The sequence below is a fragment of the Urtica dioica genome, chromosome 5 (assembly GCF_054948205.1).
Source record: "Urtica dioica subsp. dioica isolate 48M chromosome 5, U.dioica_male_clone48M_v1_H2, whole genome shotgun sequence".
Lineage (NCBI taxonomy): Eukaryota > Viridiplantae > Streptophyta > Magnoliopsida > Rosales > Urticaceae > Urtica > Urtica dioica.
Genome location: NC_142760.1, coordinates 41,309,231 through 41,328,586, shown reverse-complemented (window position 1 = coordinate 41,328,586; position 19,356 = coordinate 41,309,231).

Below are 19,356 nucleotides of genomic sequence, written 5' to 3'. Positions count from 1 at the left end.
GATCTGTGGCCAAGATATTTGGAAAAGGTTATAAGACGATAATAAAAACGTAACTTCACTTTACGGGAAGACTAATTCAAGGCAATGTGTCAGATGGTCCAGAGAATTCGGCGTGGTCAGAGCAACGTAATGCCAAAGACAATAAAATACATGAGAGATGGGAGTGGCTATAAATGATGGCTACATCTCTCGAAACACATATTCAACCTTGCTTATTCACGACCGTATTCTACATTCATGTCTCCCATTATTATTATTATTTTCTTTCATTCAATACTATTTTGTATTTTTCGATCTTATTGGATAATAATATTATGAAAAATTACACGGACTAAACCATTTGAAACGTTGGTATTGCAATCTAGCCAACATTTCATTTAAGTTTCAAATGTAGCCACAGATGATGACGTGACTTCATTAGTCATTTAACAAATTACCCCACATTAACCTTTATTAAAATTGACTGAGGTTTCTATGATTTATCTTGCATAAGAGTATCAAGTTTTCTTGGATTAATGTCAGTTAATTTCCGATTATTTTACACGTGATATGTTTTGGCTAGCTAAAATGTTGGTTAATAGTTAATTTCTATGATTTATGTTACATAAGGGTAGTTCCGATATTTTCTAATTGTTTATTTATGTAAATGGCTATATTACAAAATTTACCAACGTTGACTACATCTTTAAAATCATGTTTGAAATTGGCTACGTTGCTAGATTACCCTAATATTATACTTCATAGTTAATACATTTTTTAATCTATAAATCTTTCAATTCGAATTCATTGACGAGATCTGAGGCCAACTTTTTCCTTATTCGACAAATCAAATAGGATAGAAATCACATTTTCAACCTCTTGACGGGTGAAGCGAAATCCACTTCAATAGTAATCATATGAGATGAAGAAGTAATCAAACATAGAGATGATGGTACGAGGTTAAAAACGTAGGGAGACTAACATTACAAAGAACCCGAAAGTGATTTTTATTGAAATAGATGGGAATCGAAATGTTGACACAATGCTTATGTTTCGAGATGATGGAACAATATTTATAACTATTTTTTCTTAAAGCACCGAAACTACTCGGTCATGAAAACTATTTAGCCGATCGGATGGCGGTGGCAACAACAATTGGTCATCATGTGAGGTTTTATTCGAGAAAAGAGATTGGATTTGTATGAAAATAGAGAACTAAGACTGGAGTGTGTACGAGTATTTAAGCCACGCGTAACATTTAGGTGATGAAAATAAAACTGGAATGCCTAAATAATGGATAGAAGTACCATTTATAAAACTAATGGAGTTGATGGTAAGATTTTGACCAGATTGAGAATAAGGAAACAAAATCTCCGAAATAGAAGGAAACCAATATTTTCACTATGCTGGTTTTAAAATATTTATGCAACGTAATTTTCATTCAGTAATTTATGAAACGAAAATTATTCATTTGTTTCGTCTAATTTCATCAATTTTGAAAGAAAATCTCTTCAATTAATATTGCAAGTTTCAAATATATATTCATATAGGGAAATTGCCTCATCTACTACCAAAACAATAACTTTTTCCAATTTCCCACCAAAACCATAATTTGGCCAAAAATGCCACTAACTCATTTATACAACTACCATTTTACCCTCAATTACTTTTTTTTTCTTACAATCTCAAATCAACCCACTCCAATTCGTTTTAATGAGCAAATATTTAAGTCTGAAACATTTTCTCTTCCTCTCTCTCTCTCTCTCCGTCGCTCTCTCACTCTTTCTCTCTCTCTCTCTCCTGTAAATCTCGTCCAAGGTCGGTCACCCATGAAACCCCCACTCAAGCATTGAAACCCCCTGCTTCTAAAAACCCACACCCAAGTGTTGAAACCCTCACCCAAGTGTTGAAACCCTCACCCAAGCTATGAAATCGTGGCTCTGAAATCCTCGTCCAAGTTCAGCCCCCGCACAACGTCCTCATCCAAGTTCCGACCCCAGATCCTCGCTGAAACTAAAGCTCAAGGTTCATTGTTTCTTCATTTAAAAAAAATTGTGGTTTAAAAAGTTTTGTCATTTTTATAGATTGTTTAAAGAGATTTAAATGTTCTGTTTGGTCTGGGTATGTTCACCAAGTTTTCTGAAATCGTCAACAAAGTTCATTAATTGTTGACTTTAGATGTCAACAATGGACGTCAACTGTTGACATATGAAGTCAACAAATAATGAACTTTGTTGACGTCAATGTCAACAATGGATGGAAATTGTTGACGTCTAAAGTCAACAAATACTCTGCCTATGCTTTGTTGTACGTAGTGATGGCGGCTACAAGGCTCTGAAACACTCTTGGCCCTGGGTATTGAAGACACCAGTTCAGCGCGGTTCAAAGTCGAAACCTACGCCAACATGCCACGGCAGAAAAACCTACAGAAGTTCACGATCGACCTATACCGACATGGAGCGGTGAAAATAGCGACCAAAGTGGGATCGGACATGGAGATGGATGACGATTAGGAAACTTTTTGTTTTGGTTGGTTAAAGTAATATTTAAGTACTTATTTATGACTTCTTCTTCATTTGGTTTGTTCATGTAATAGATTAAGTACTTCTGTGTTGTGTCAAACATGATGACATTGATGTCTATTTGCTTTTTTTGTCGATTGATGTCAACAAAACCCGTCTATTATTGACATTGATGTCAACAATTGACGTCAATGTTGACATTAGATGTCAACAATTATCGATGTCAACAGTTGACGTCAACTGTTGACAATAGATGTCAACAATTGACATCAAATGTCAACAGTTGACATCAATTGTTGACATCTAATGGTTGAATTTAAATTTAGTTATTCACTTAGGCATTCAATTCATAACATTACAGATATATAAAACATAGTGTAAATAGACATAATAAGCAGTTTCAGGCTTTCAAATAATACAAAAACTCATACACAAATATAAATATTAAGGAGTTTCAGGCATTCAAGTCATACAAAAACTCATACACAAATAATTGTGGTGGACTACATTAGTTGCTTCATAATTTGGGCATTGCTTCATAATTTAGGTATTACTTAAGAATACCTAAATAACATTATAAACCTTGAAAAAGTTAATTCTCTATCTTAGTTTTATTCCCTTTTGTTCTTGATTATTTGTGCTGGAAGTTAACTATGGTTTGGTGTTGAATAGGTTGTTTTCAAACTTCTAAAATTACTTGTAAAAATAAATTTTTAGAAGGTAAAACACCAAATAAGAGAGAGTAGCAATTATTAGAATGCTTGAAAGAAAAAAAAAAAGTAATTTAGAAGGGGAAAATCCGGTTTAATTGGGCCCAAATCCCATAATGGTCCAAAAGTAAAGTATATATCTTATTTACTGGGGCGACACAACTAATAAAACCACCAAGTTTTCAAAGAGAAATTTCATTAATTGGGCTTAATAAGCCATTAAATATCAAGATTAGACCCTAATGTTTAAAAATATCTGAATATGGATTTTTGGCCCAAAATCGGACACAAATACCCCTGATTCAAAAACCCATATTTTTCTCTCATTTTCAAATGATTTTCATCACAATTCTTTTTCATGTTCGAATTGGTTTCGCTAGGATTAGAATTTTAAAGGAATTTGGGTATGTGTTCAGTTTCGATTTTGAGGATTTCACGTTGAATTTCATCGTACGACATCGTACAGCATCGTACGGCATCGTACAACATCATACGACATCTTACAGCATCGTATGTGTTCAGTTTCGATTTTGAGAGTTTCACATTGTATTTCACCGTACGGCATCGTATCGCATCGTACGACATCGTACAGCATCGTACGACATCGTACGATATTGTACATTATAATGTACGATAAAATTCATACACACGATGCTGTAAGATGTCGTATGATGTTGTACGATGCCGTACGATGCTGTACGATGTCGTACGATGAAATTCAACGTGAAATCCTCAAAATCGAAACTGAACACATACCCAAATTCCTTTAAAAAAAAAAATCGGGGCGTTGCCCCGAACCCCACGAGCTCAGCGGTGAGCTCGACCACCGAAAATTCTAATCCTAGCGCAACCAATTCGAACATGAAAAAGAATTGTGATGAAAATCATTTGAAAAATGAGAGAAAAATATGGGTTTTTTTAATCAAGGGTATTTGTGTCCGATTTTGGGTCAAAAGTCCATATTTAGATATTTTTAAACATTAGGGTATAATCTTGATATTTAATGGCTTATTAAGCCCAATTAATGAAATTTCTCTTTTCAAACAAGAAAGAGAAATCTGAGTCGGGCTAGGAATAAAAAAAAGCTCCATATAAAATAGATAAGGGAATCCAAAATAATTCAAAAAAATGGAAGATCATAACTGTGAATGGGACTTCCAAATGAGTTGCTGAAATGTGTGTTGGAGAAATTCGTTTCAAGTAAAGTTTAGTACTAATTTTGATCGCTAATTTTCCTAAATATGTTTTATTTATTTACTTATTTATTTGTATACGTCCCTTTATTTTATATTACATGTGACTCTTGTTAATTCTAGTTTTTTTTATCAGTTTGTGACACAATTTAACTGGTATGTAATGTGTACGAGGTATTTGCTCTAAGAAAGAGATCTTAACTTTCCCCACTTTTTTTCTTTCACTACTATTACAAAGATGTGTTTCTTTTTTATTGACTCTACTCGTAATTAGTAATGTTTTTTATTTTATCTAATTTTAGAAATATAGTACTTCAAAATTAGCAATTATTTTCCATGGTCCTATTCCATTTTACGATAAATGTTTCATTTTGCATATAATACAACAAGACTTTTAACAAATTCCATGCTTTTCACTTGTACTAAACTCGTTCTTTATTGTAAAAAAAGCATGATATCTAAAATTTCAGAAGAACCAGAGATTATGAACTTCACATTGAATTTAGAAATTTGTAACTTACTAAACCCGTTGAAACTTAACAATTTCATTTTGTCACACATTTGAGAATTTTTTTTGATTTATAGCCAATACACTTAGGTGGTCTTGATTATGGTATATTGAAATTTCCATTTTATCCTTTTTCATTTAATTGGTTTGAGTTTGAAACATGGTTTTTTTTTTCCTTCTCATTTTTCTATTACGTGTGGCGTTTATGGATTTATTTTCCATTTTTATAGAGATTCAGTTACCATCCTGCACATGTTGCATTCTTTAGGGGTATCAAAATATCGGCTTTGTCTTCATCCCATATTACACTTTTTTTAGAAGATTTTATTCATTAATCACAAATTTTCAGATTTATTTCCATATTTACAGGGAACAGTTATTTCACTTTTTTTTTAAATTGATATTTAATTCTTGAGATACACAACACTAAGGGCGGATTTTTCAATCATTTCCAATTTTGTAAGATGTAGTTATATCAATGTTAATTGACGATGATTCTTTGATTTTTAGATTTAAAATTGAGTGGAATTACTTAGCCTACTTGTTCTTTGCCTACCTGCATTGTTTTTCTAAAATACATATATTAATAATTGTTGATACATATTATCGTTGTTAATCTTTGTTAATTATGCATTGTTACCAGTTTCTTGCTATTAACTATTACTAACTGTAAATAATAATATCAAATTATAGCTATTAACTATTATCATATTATGGAGATTGGAGTTTGATTCTTTTTTATCATGTGTTTTTTTGTTTGATTCTGACGCAAAAAAAAAAAAAAATCGTCTTCACACACAGAAGAAAGAAACAAAGATATATATCTTTCCAACTAGTGTGTGTATATATATATATATAGGTTTCAAAAAAAAATTGCATATATATATATGATCAGAGGCAAAATGAAAAACAAGAGGCAAAATGATCAGAGGGGTAATAGATCGTCACAAGTGTTTCACAACCCATTCAGTTTATTACTTTATTGAGGCCTCGTTCATCGTAAAAGAATAAAAAGAAGTCAACTGTTAGTTTAAAGGGAATTTCGTTTACATAAGTTTATTTGTATATTTAGTTATTATTATGGGTTCAATAACTTTATTTTATTTAGAAGAGTCAAAGACTCAAAATCATGTTAGATCTGTATTAAATTATTATAAAAATTTATATAATTGATTTTCTCAAGGGCGTGTATATATATATATATATATATATATATATATATATATATATATATATATATATTTTTCCCGAATAAGATATTTTAATAAGAGCACATTACTGAAATGTAATTTTATATTTATATTCATGAGGTCACGTAGTGACGAATTAGTTGGTTTCGAATTTGGATTTAATGTAATTTACATGTTGACCACTCATCATCGTCCTTAAAAGGTTCTTTGATTTAATTAAACATTTCTATTTGTCACATGAGAATAATAGAGCAAAACAAAACCACCAACTTATTCGTAATTTCGTACGACGCAATTAATATATAATACGATGACGACGCTTATTTTACTATTCCAGATATAGGTTTACATATATATATATATATATATATATATATATATATATATATATATAATGTGTGCGTGTGTGTGTAGCTCATCTTAATGCGATTCAGGTACAAAGAACCATAACTTAATAACAACCTAGTTAATGATCTTTTTCAACTATGATAGATAATCCTACATTATAGTATTTAACTATGATAGATAATCCTACATTATATGTTAGTCTCTTATCTTTTTTCATTGTGTTATTCCTGCATAGAAGAAATGGGTTTGTGTGTCTCCTATAACTCAATGCGTTTATTTTTCCTACCATATATTGCAATTAGATGACACTTATATTGCACATGAGTTTTACTGTTGTTGAGTTAAGATTGCAAGATAATTTTTTTTTTTAGAAAAGAATGTATGTTTACGTTGTTGAAAAATTACATATTTTAATTTTACATTTAGCTACTTATTTATGTTATTAATTCGATATATACTAGCTATTCATGTTTTACAGTCCGAACATGCACTTCTTAGAATAATGATTGTTTCGGAGTAATTGTTGTTGTATTTCCATTTTCTAAGAAAAATTAAACTACATCTTGTTGTTTCACGCAATGTGACTTTTCTCTTTCTTATTTTGAATATCTATTTTCTCTTTCTCGTCTAGGTGAATAATAGAAGTACTTTGTAAAATATGGACGATATGCACACTGACTATGGAAATTTCCTTCGTTTATTTTGTTTGAACATGTTGCTTTCTAATTTGTTCTAATTTGTTAAATTTTAAATTTTTGCTCATTGTATTTCTGGTCGTTTTGTAGTATGTATTCATAAGAACACTAGAGTTGTGGGTTAAGCAAATCCTTATACAAATATTAGGAGATTCGTAATTTTAAAACGAGCTTCATGCAAACAATGCTCATTACTACAGCTCAAAAGTGTAAAGTGGGGACTGCACCATGAAATTTACCAACAGACTTAAAATTTCCGTTGTGAGTAATTTGTTGTCCGTTTGCAATCCTAAGTTTTGTGTTATTGGTCTGAAATTTTGTTACCAATAGTATATAAATAATATGCTGAACAACAAACATCCCTAATTTTTTGGTGGTGGTCAAAGCTCGAACTCGAGACCGACCTATCAGATCGGTCAGATCAACACTGAATACAAGGGAAAAGAAAAGCTCATGATAGGAGATGGTAAGTGTCTAGCTAGTACTCATACAGGTTAAACCGCATTACCATCAAACAACAAATCCTGTGGCTGATGCGAGAACGTAACATATCGAAATCATGTGGCTAAGAAAAGAGCTTGAAATTAGATACGTTCCAATCTTGGAACAAACAGCATATGTTTGTAATATGTTCTTACAAAGGGCTTATCAATGAAAAAGCTTGCAAAATGAAAGACAAACTCAATATGAAATAATCACATTTTCGCTTGAGGAAAGTATTAGAGATGATGACACGTCAGCAACTCAAGTTTGGGCACAATCATCAAGAGTCAACAGAGTTCAATTGACTGAAGATTAAGTAGACGGTTGCAACAGAGTTGCGTAAATTGAGTATAAGTATAACTATTCTTGTAAAGGCTAACATTGATATTATTTGGTATAGCTTTGCTTTTTAAAACAAATGTTTTCAGATTAAGCTCTTGAAAAAATCTGTTTTTTTTTTTAAGTCATTCTCTCTCTCCTCACTCATGGCTAAAAGGAAATTAAAATTCAACGTAGTTGAATCAATAGAACAGCTAAGCTGTTCTATTTGCAACGAAAAGTTGGCGACTCAAAAGAAATTAGAAGAGCATCGACGAAATCACCATAACGTTCCAAATTCCAAATAGGCATGCAAATTATGCGATACAGTGTTCAAATCGGACAATAAGAGATCCGATACGCATAAGTGCAAGACGCCTAAAAAGGTAACTTTTTCTTTCTTGATTTTAATTTTTGTGGGCATTTTTTTCTTTCTTCTTCTTGGTTTCATTCAAATATCTCTCGCGAGTTGTATAAATCTCGCAATTTCTCGCACATCTCGCAGCTAAACAGAGAAAAAAAAATTAAACTGTCTTTTTGGGCCCATCAACAAGCCCAAATGACTTAAAAAAGCAAGCCCAAATGACTTAAAAAACCTAGCCAAATTATTGAACTGTGTCATACACACTCAAGGTATTTATAGCAGTTTCAATATTAAAAAAGTACAACTTACTTTCAATGTGGGATTTTTTGTAATGTGATGATTGCCACACAAGTCCTTGTAGAAAAAGTTGCTTTTTTGAAACCTGTAAAGAGAATACAACTTGTTATTTCTAATACACGTTTTTGTAGGGAAACTTGATAAACCAAGTATTGTGTGACACACCATTTGAAAATAAAACCATATTTTGGTAGTCTTAGGAAAACCAAGCATTTTTAGTGATGAAAAGTCATAAATGCCCTTACTTATTTTCTTCCTTCATCAGAGTACATGAGTTCCCAATTATAACAGTTTAACAAAATAGAAAAAAAAAAGAGCAAATTAAACCCACACCCACGCACGGCGAACCCACGGCAAACCCCACGCACGGCAAACCCCCACGCAAGAATGGGTAAGTTTCGATCCCTAATTCGATAATATTTTGTAAGAGATTTGTTTGATTTCCTGAAAAAAAAAGAGTTTGGGTTCGTCATGTGGGATCCAGGAAAAAGTTCGAATTTGTTGTCTGTAATTTTTGAACTTTATAGCTGTTATTTCGATTGCATTTCGAAGCTTACGATGCCCACGCCCTAATTCCTTTAAACTCAAATTTGTTGGGCCTTCTATGTAGTTAACCAGTTGAGAGAAGAAAAATGGGTAAGTTTCGATCCCTAATTCGATGATATTTTGTAAGAAAGTTGTTTGATTTCCTGAAAAAAAAAAAAAAAAAAAAAGGAGTTTGGGTTCGTCATGTTGGGTTGAGGAAAAAGTTCGACTTTGTTGTCTGTAATTTCGAACTTTATAGTTGTTATTTCGATTTCATTTCGAACTTTTTAACTTGTACAGATTTGACTTCTAATGTATACTTTTTAACTTCTTAACAGGTTCAAACGTTAAGTCATGTTGTTTATTTGATGGTACTTGGGTGAACAAAGGTACAAAATGAGAATATACTAATGAATCGCGATTCGAACTGCGTGCACTCGCGAAAGACATATCTCCGGCGGAGCTATTAATCGCTATGTACGAAGCTTTTTGTGTCGATGAGTCGTTATACGATTTGAAACTTGAAGCTGCGTATGTTTGGGCTAGAAGACCAATGCCTCCTCTCATTATGCCTTCTAATGTTTACTGATAATTACTTTGGTAGTTTTTGGAGACTAGTTTTTTGGATGAAATTTGGGTTTGTAATGTATACTGAAACCTCTGAAATCCATTACAAAAAATAACTGAAATGTCTGAAATTCAACACATGAATAACCTGAAATGTCTGAAACTCAACACATGAATAACCTGAAATGTCCGAAATCAAACACATAACTAACTGAAATGTCTGAAATCCATTACAAAAAATAACTGAATGTCTGAAATTCAACACATGAATAACCTGAAATGTCTGAAACTCAACACATGAATAACCTGAAATGTCTGAAATCAAACACATAAACTAACCGAAATGTCTGAAATCCATTACAAAAAATAACTGAAATGTCTGAAATCCATTACAAAAAATAACTGAAATGTCTGAAATCCATTACATAAAATAACTAAAAACTCTGAAATCCATTACATAAAATAACTGAAACCTCTGAAATACATTACATGAATAACCTGAAATGTTTGAGATCCAACACATGAATAACCTGAAATGTCTGAAATCAAACACATAAACTAACTGAAAACTCTGAAATCCTTTAAAAAAATAACTGAAATGTTTGAAATTCAACACTTGAATACCCTGAAATGTCTGAAATCCATTACATAAAATAACTTAAAACTCTGAAATCCATTACATTAAATAACTGAAAACTCTGAAATCTATTAAATAAAATAACTGAAAACTCTGAAATCCATTACATAAAATAACTGAAAACTCTGAAATCCATAACGTAATAGATTTCAGAGTCTTCCAGCCCAAACATACGCAGCTTCAAGTTTCAAATCGTATAATGAATCATCGACACAAAAAGCTTCGTACATAGCGATTAATAGCTCCGCCCGCGAATCGCGATTCATTAGTATATTCCCATTTTGTACCTTTGTTCACCCAAGTACCATAAAATAAACAACATATATTAACGTTTGAACCTGTTAAAAAGTATACATTAGAAGTCAAATATGTACAAGTTAAAAAGTTCGAAATGAAATCGAAATAACAGCTATAAAGTTCGAAATTACAGACAACAAATTCGAACTTTTTCCTCAACCCAACATGACGAACCCAAACTCTTTTTTTCAGGAAATCAAACAACTTTCTTACAAAATATCATCGAATTAGGGATCGAAACTTACCCATTTTTCTTCTCTCAACTGGTTAACTACATAGAAGGCCCAACAAATTTGAGTTTAAAGGAATTAGGGCGTAGGCATCGTAAGCTTCGAAATGCAATCGAAATAACAGCTATAAAGTTCAAAATTACAGACAACAAATTCGAACTTTTTCCTGGATCCCACATGACGAACCCAAACTCTTTTTTTTTTTTTTTTTCAGGAAATCAAACAACTCTCTTACAAAATATCATCGAATTAGGGATCGAAACTTACCAATTTTTCTTCTCTCAACTGGTTAACTATATAGAAGGCCCAACACATTTGAGTTTAAAGGAATTAGGGCGTAGGCATCGTAAGCTTTGAAATGCAATCGAAATAACAGCGATAAAGTTCGAAATTACAGACAACAAATTCGAACTTTTTCCTGGATTCCACATGACGAATCCAAACTCTTTTTTTTTTTTTTTTTTTCAGGAAATCAAACAAATCTCTTACAAAATATCATCGAATTAGGGATCGAAACTTACCCATTCGTGCGTGGGGGTTTTGCCGTGCGTGGGGTTTGCCGTGGGTTCGCCGTGCGTGGGTGTGGGTTTAATTTGCTCTCTTTTTTTTTTTTTTTTTTTTCTATTTTGTTAAACTGTTATAATTGGGAACTCATGTGCTCTGATGAAGGAAGAAAATAAGTAAGGGCATTTATGACTTTTCATCACTAAAAATGCTTGGTTTTCCTAAGACTACCAAAATATGGTTTTATTTTCAAATGATGTGTCACACAATCTTTGGTTTATCAAGTTTCCCTTTTTGAAATAGAATATACTTGTTTTTTTTCCTTGACACAACACATAGTCACATACTATCTAAATATAATAATATGAGTAAAAAAAATACATTCAGTACAAAAAATATATGCATTTCCTTATACAATTAAACTTTAAATATATATATATATATATATATATATATATATTTATCTGGCATATTTTTTTTTTCCTATAATTGTCATTTAATTTTTTTATTATCAATTATTAAGAAAAGAAAAAAAAGGCAAATGTATGTTTTATTTTATGCAATTAATTTAGTTTTGGATTTGTATTATAATAGTGCAAAGTGTAAATGGAAATATGTCTATGTATATACATGGGTTTGGTTCTGCGAACTAGGTTTCTTTCCATAGTTGAGTGGGTTTCAAATACTCTGTTTTTCCTTAACGTTAGTATGAAAATCGAAGGCTATGATGTTTGTTTTTCTCTTGAGGATCGAGTAAAGCGATTTATCGTGTTGATTATATCGATAGGCTAGGTTGGTTCTGCAAACCCGGTTTGCTGAGCAGATTTATTTTTCTTTTGGTGTTGAGAGTCAAATTGGATTCTTTCACCGGTTTTATACCTAAGTGTTTGATTCTTGCTTCTATATTGGCTGGCAGATCTTTCAGAAGGATCAAATTAATATTTTTCTATTAATTTTGTGTCTTGTTGTCTCAATGATTATATGAACAAATATTGCAAATTTGTGTAGAGACGTCATAATATTTGTTTTTGGTGCTCTATAGCAATCTGATAATTGGCACTGTGAGTGTACAAAGAAATTGTATCTATGAAATGACAAACCGGGAAAGTTTATACGTAGCCACAAATGTATTGTTTATGTTCTATGCTTTAGTTTGTGCCGATTCACTGTTTCAAAACTTGTTTTTGGAAAACCAGTGGATGGCATTTGCATAGATAATGCATTACAAAATACGACCATCAAAAAGACCTTTAAACCTCGGGTTTTATGTTTCGGGGGTTGAGATAGTTTGTTTTAGACTGGCCTACAAATGCAGTGATATTCATGTCATGCTTTTTAAATTGACGGCACAAATTATCTCCTGGTTTATATTTTTTTGTGTGAAATAGTCAGCAATTCTTTTCCTTGGGTTAGAAGCTAGAACACTTTGCTGTATCTATAATTTTTTATTTCATCTTGTGTTGACACAGGCATGGGCGTCGAGAGGGGTATTCTTTTGGAAGGTTTGAACGAGGAACAAACTCGAAGGCTCTTCAAGACGGGCGTCGCTGAACAAAGCCTGAATTTTTTTAATTTTTTTTTTTTACTGTGAGAATGTAGGAAAAATAAATTAAATAAATTTTACTCCGGCGAGAAATCTTCCCGAAAAATGCTTGTCCATTCTGTTTCGAACTCGATTATGATGATGCCTGTTTATTATTGACCGTTTTCAGTTTTAAATGTTTTGGCAATTCATGTTCTATAATTTTTACTTTTGGCGCCAAATTGAGACCCCCTTATTTAATTGATGAGGCTTCTTGGTGTATTTTAACTTTTAAGGTTTGACTCCTATGTGTTCGTTATCTTGTCTGAAAATCTTATTTTAAATTAATTAATAATAGCTTGACCACTGTTTTTGGCTATCATATTAAAAACTCTCGTTTTAAGTGTGGACCATATTTATATGTCAGCTTCGAAATAAATCATACAGAAACAGACAAAAGAAAAGAATAAATGTTGTCATATTAACCTCATTCTACATTTTACTAAAAGGAAGTCTTAAAAAATTGAATTACTATATTGTATGTCAATTTTACATTTTTCTTTATCTACATGGGTCCACTATATGATAGCTCATCATTCTTTTTTTACGAGGTGAGCTCTTTTTTTTCACTTTTAGTTTTGACTTTTGACCCCTCTCTCTCTCTCTGTTCCTACGCTTTGTTTTTCTTTTTCATTCCAGTACAAATAGAGCGACATACAATATATGATAGATGTATTACCGTTCTCAGCAACAGCGACGGAAATACATCTCCCGCCCGTGTTTCCTCCGTCGCCGGAATATCTGATGCCGTGGTGTTTCGGCCTGAGAAATTACTCTTACCACGTCCGGAAGCTGCTGCTCACGGCGGATCCGGTGGAGAACCAGTATGCTATCGAATACTGGTGCCCGCAAGAGTTGATGCTGCTCCGAGGGAGTTCTCGGGTTTACTCGCTGGGCCGCGACGGCGACCTTGTTCTCCTCGACCTCGACAGGATCGGGATCGACCAAGACTTGAAGGTTCTTCGGCCGGAAGATATTCGCACACCCATCGAGGGAACCAAAAGATATCTTGTCCAGTCCCGGGACGGAGATACTTACATGGTCAGGAGATTCTTTACGAACCCGCGTTCCGAGGATTGTTACGAGTGTCGGCTTACGTGCAAATTCAGAGTGTTTTCCATCCAGGCCCGGCTTGACCTGTAGGGAGGTCAAGCAATTGCTTTAGGCCCCCACTAAATAAAACCCTAAATCATGTAAAAAAAAAAAGCCTAAATCTAATATATTTTAGACCTAAAATTTATATTTTTTAGGCTCAAATATACTAAATAATCTAAATAAACATTAAAAAAGGCATATAAAAATTAATTTGCTTTAGGCCTCACAAGTTTTAGAACCGGGCTTGTTTCCATCGACCTCGCCACGGGAAAGTACAAAAGGGTCTCGAGCATCGGAGACAACGCTTTGTTTTTGGGGGACAATATCTCGATATGCGTCAAAGCTTCTTCCGCTTGTCTGTCGCCAGATTGCATATATTTCGCTCACGACCTTGACTCGAGGCACAGCAATACATGGATGGCTTTTGATATCGGCATCTATGACATCAAAACCAAGCATTTTAAGGCGCGATATCCCATACCTAATACCACTTATGACGCCATGGCAAGACGACCTCCTATTTTCTTCCTCCCCGTCCTTAATGTTTAAGTTAATTTCTTCGTTCAGTTTATTTATTTATTTATTTAATGTACTTTATAATCATGCACAAGCACCTGTGTGTACTATGATTTATCTTCGGCTTGGTTCATAAATAATGTATTTGAATACTACAATTTTATCAATAATTTTTTTATTTAATATAATTTCCATTTGTTTAAGATTGATTCTGCGTAGCTAAATAATCATGCACAAACATATGCGCAAGACTCTCAATGGTCGTGAAGTCCTCGACAGTTATGAATTTCATGTACCGATTTCGCGTTACTCGGATGTTCTAAAAAAACCAAAACCTAACAAGAAAAACATGAAACTCCACATTCAAAATCACCGCAGAGAAAAAAAGAGGAATCATCTTGAAAACTAACACTTCGCACTGTTATGTAAAAACCCCTTTTGAATTGAATTTTCACTCCGTGCGAGATAGCTTCCAGTGCAAGCAATCTCTATGAATTTGTTTGTGAATTTGAGCAAGAAAAGAGAGAGAGACGCAATCTATTACCCTGGTTCGGTCTTGAGACCTACTCCAACATTCAAAGTCAATCAACTATCAACAAAGAAACCTCTCAACCTCTCATCCGATACAATTCTCTCCACACACCCCTCTTGATCTAAGCTCTAACCCATAACTTTCTCTCTCAAGACTCTCAGTTTTTTCAGAAAAGTAAAATGAGTACAGATAATTACAATGCAGAAGAAAAACCAACAATTATTGGAGTGATCGTCCGTGTCCGATACAAATAATCTTTATGTTCCCAACAATAGATATTGGAGCGATTGTTCGTGTCTGACACCAACTTGTGACTTTTCAACAATGAGTATTAGCGATTGTTTGTGTTTGATACCAACATTATTTCCCTTCATCTCGAGGAAAATGACGAGAATAGTGTGAAAAAAAACTAAAAACCGTATATCGGATCGAACAACCAGTTTATTAAATCGTCGGTCCGATTTAAACTGTTTTTTTTTTTCTAAACAGATCCGATCCAATTTGTTTGGATTGTTCTAAAACGGTCCGGTTTGGTAATTTTAGACCCCACTTTAGACGGGACTATACCAGTCTAGATTTTACTTTTTTTTTTTATATAAATAATTCTTAGATATTTTAATGAACTAATTTGGGTTGAAAATCTTAATTAATAAATGTTGGTGTTGATATTTAATTTTTTATATTCTTTTTGCTATTCTCTAAATAAATTCGTACAAAAAATTAAAAGATAGATGTGAATCCAGTAATTAATGGACTTTGGGGCAGTTCTCTAAATAATAAATAGAAAAACCTGGATACACTCATATTTTTAACACACATACATACATATATACATATATATAATATATCGGGTCCGGTTGATAAATAGGCATATGAAACGTTGACAATTGTCATATAGCGAAATTTTTCGTAGTTTTTTTGGCAAATAAGCTCCAATAATTATTTACACCGTTGAAAATACGTAAATACTCACCGAAACTTCCCGTCTCATATATGAATAATGGTTGGGTATTTACGTATTTTCAACGGTATGAATAATTGCTATGGTTATTTATAAAAAAAATTACGAACTATTGGATAAGTAGCGATTCCTTTATTTTTGGTGGCTTAGTTAGTTAATTATGTGTATATACAGGGCCGGCCCAAACTCACCGGGGGCTCTAGGCGATTCAATATTTTGGAACCCTATAATACTAATATAAATTTAAATTTTCAGGGTAAAAAATGTAAATTTTTTAGAAAATGGGTCAAAAGTGTAAATTTTCAAGGTAAAAAATATAAATTTTCTTAAAAATAGGCAAAAAAGTGTAAATTTTTTAGAGCCCAATCACATATGGAGCCCTAGACCTGAGTCTAACTCGCCTTAGCCCAAGGCCGGCATTGTGTATATATGTACGTTGTATTTATATCAAACGTATATTCTTTTTTTTGTTGGTCTCAAATTTTTTTGTTAGAGACAAATTTAAAGAGGGAAGTGAGATAAAATTTTGGCATGAATTTCCTATTTATTTTTTTTAGATAAAATAGTGGAATAAAAAGCGTATCTCTAGAATTTTGGAGTTGGTATTGAACGGGAGAGTATCTTGATGGGGATTTTGGCTTCGAAATTGAAAAATTGATGATTTGGTGCTCTTGTGCGAGAAAATAAAGCACCTGAGCGAGCAGAATTGGCTATGTTGGGCTCGTACTGACCGAGAAAATGGGAAAGTGCTAACCACTTAGATAACATTGGATATCTGTTTTTTATGGGAAAATTTAATATAACACATGCATGTCCTGATTCTTCTGATGAGACTATTTAGTTTAATTCGGAAAGAAATACTCAAGTTGCCTTTTTATTATTAATATTAAAATTATTATTATTATATAATTTATATTATCGGCAAAAGAGGGGAAGAATGGACACGTTGGTGTCACTGTGATCAAGAGGAAGGAGATTGATGGCGAGAATGGGAACATGGACGAGAAGCTTAGAAAATTAGTTGATGATATATTTATAAAAAAATTGGCTACGTAAGTCACCTAAACTATATGAATTGTAAATTAACCAATCTTTGGTAAATACTTTGTAAATAACCAACTTGCATACGTGGCAGCCTATTAACTACCCTTTTTACATGTTTGACTGGATTAAATAAGTCGTTTACTAATCTGTTAATAAGTTAACTTGACTATTTACAAGAAATTAACGAAATGTGGGCTATATCTCAATTCACTATAACCGTGTGGCTATATAACTTAATAACCCTATATTTATCTTCCTCCGTGCAGACGCGCGTTGGGCAAAACTCCTCCATCAAATACTTCTATGGAATAATGATTGGAAGGTTGACGTTCATAGTTTTTCAAAAGGCCACATTGACACGGTGGTGGTGTATGACGAGTCTCGTCAATGTACGGATCAGAGAAAGCGGGCTCTCATTCGTCAACTAAGTCTGAATGCCGAACCTCGCTCCCGTGGATTTGTGCGGGTGATTTCCAAGACTGTCTTGATGACTCCATCCTCCGCTTATTCTTCCTTCATGATGTAGTTTATTTACTTATTTAATGTAGTTTATGCACAAGCATATGTGTACTATGATTTCTCCTCGGCTTGGTTCATAAAGTATGTGTACTTTATTTAACGTACTTGAATGCTACAATTTTATCAATAATTTTTTCTTTTATATAATTTTTATCTTGTAAAAAGATTGATTCCACATAGCTAAATAATCATGCACAAGCGTATGCGCGATATGATTTATCCGGTGATCATATACCATGGCATATTACTTCGCTAATTTTGTCGTCAATTATTCACAACGTTCTTGTGGCACAGCTTCATCTTGGCTCACTCGCACCGCACATATGGGCAAGACTCTCTATTGTCATGAATTTGATGTACCAATTTCGCGTTACACATATGTCCTAAGAAACCAAAACCTAACAAAACCTAACAAGCAAAACATGAAACTCCACATTTCAAAAATTCCACGGAGAAAAAACAAAGGAATCATCTTGAAAACTAACACTTCAACATTAACAATGTCTTCCTCGACAACGAGCTCGAATGGCAGTGGCATTGATCCAATTGAATTAGCCTATTGTTCACAAGAGCAATATACAGTCATTATTGGAACAATATATGCATATAGACAGATCAATTGAAGAAATAATATTGCATTAACTACGCGGTATATAATAAGGGAAAATAACACATTTATACCCTGTGTTTTAGTGAAATGTCGAGTTTAACCCTCGGTTTTAAAAAATGTCGAGTTCATACCCTCTGTTTAACTAAAATGACGAAATTATACCCTGAAATGAATAACAGCGTCACAAATCTCCCTTTCATTGATATTAACTCTTATATAAGAAAAACCAAATCAAATCTAAATCAGTGCCCTAACTTACAAATTCTCAATTTTGAAATAAAAATAGCCTTAAATTGAAATTAAATAATAAAACACATACCTCATAAGAAATGACTTCATTCCGTGTTCGAATTGAAACTCTAAATCCTGGATTCTCTATTCGAATATGCGATTTTGATGACTATCAACTATCGATGTTTACCCATTTGCCTCTTTCTGTGTTCTTTACGATTAAGAGACTGTTGTTTATTTTTTAGTTTTTAAATAAATTACATATATGGCGCGAACGAATAAAGATAATTGGTGTTTATATATAAATATTATAGCCAACGTCAATGAAAAGTCAATAAAAAGAATATTCGTGACACTGTTGTCTATTTCAGGGTATAATTTCGTCATTTTAATTAAACAGAGGGTATAATTTCGTCATTTTAGTTATACAGATGGTATGAACTCGACATTTTTTAAAACCGAAGGTTAAACTCGACATTTCACTAAAACACAGGGTATAAATGTGTTATTTTCCCATATAATAATGATTATGCCATTAAGCACTTCCTGAAATATGTCATAGTTTCCAAGAATAGACTTCTTCTCTTGACCATACCAAAACTGCCGCACACAATTTAAAAAACAAAAAATAAAACGACGAGCAAAGAAGAGAGAGAGAGAGAGAGAGAAAGAGAGAGAGAGAGAGAGAGAGAGAGAGAGAGTAAAAACTAAGGAAATTGCTACAAATAAGTAAAAGGAATCTAATAATAAATAATAATGAATTAGTCAAATAACGCTTCTTCCTAAAGGGCATTTTTGGAAATTAAAATTTGTTTCAATTTGCCACGTCATTCATACAACCATTTAAAAAAAAAAAAATGAAATGTTGGCTAATTTGCAATTTCAAAGTTGACTAATCC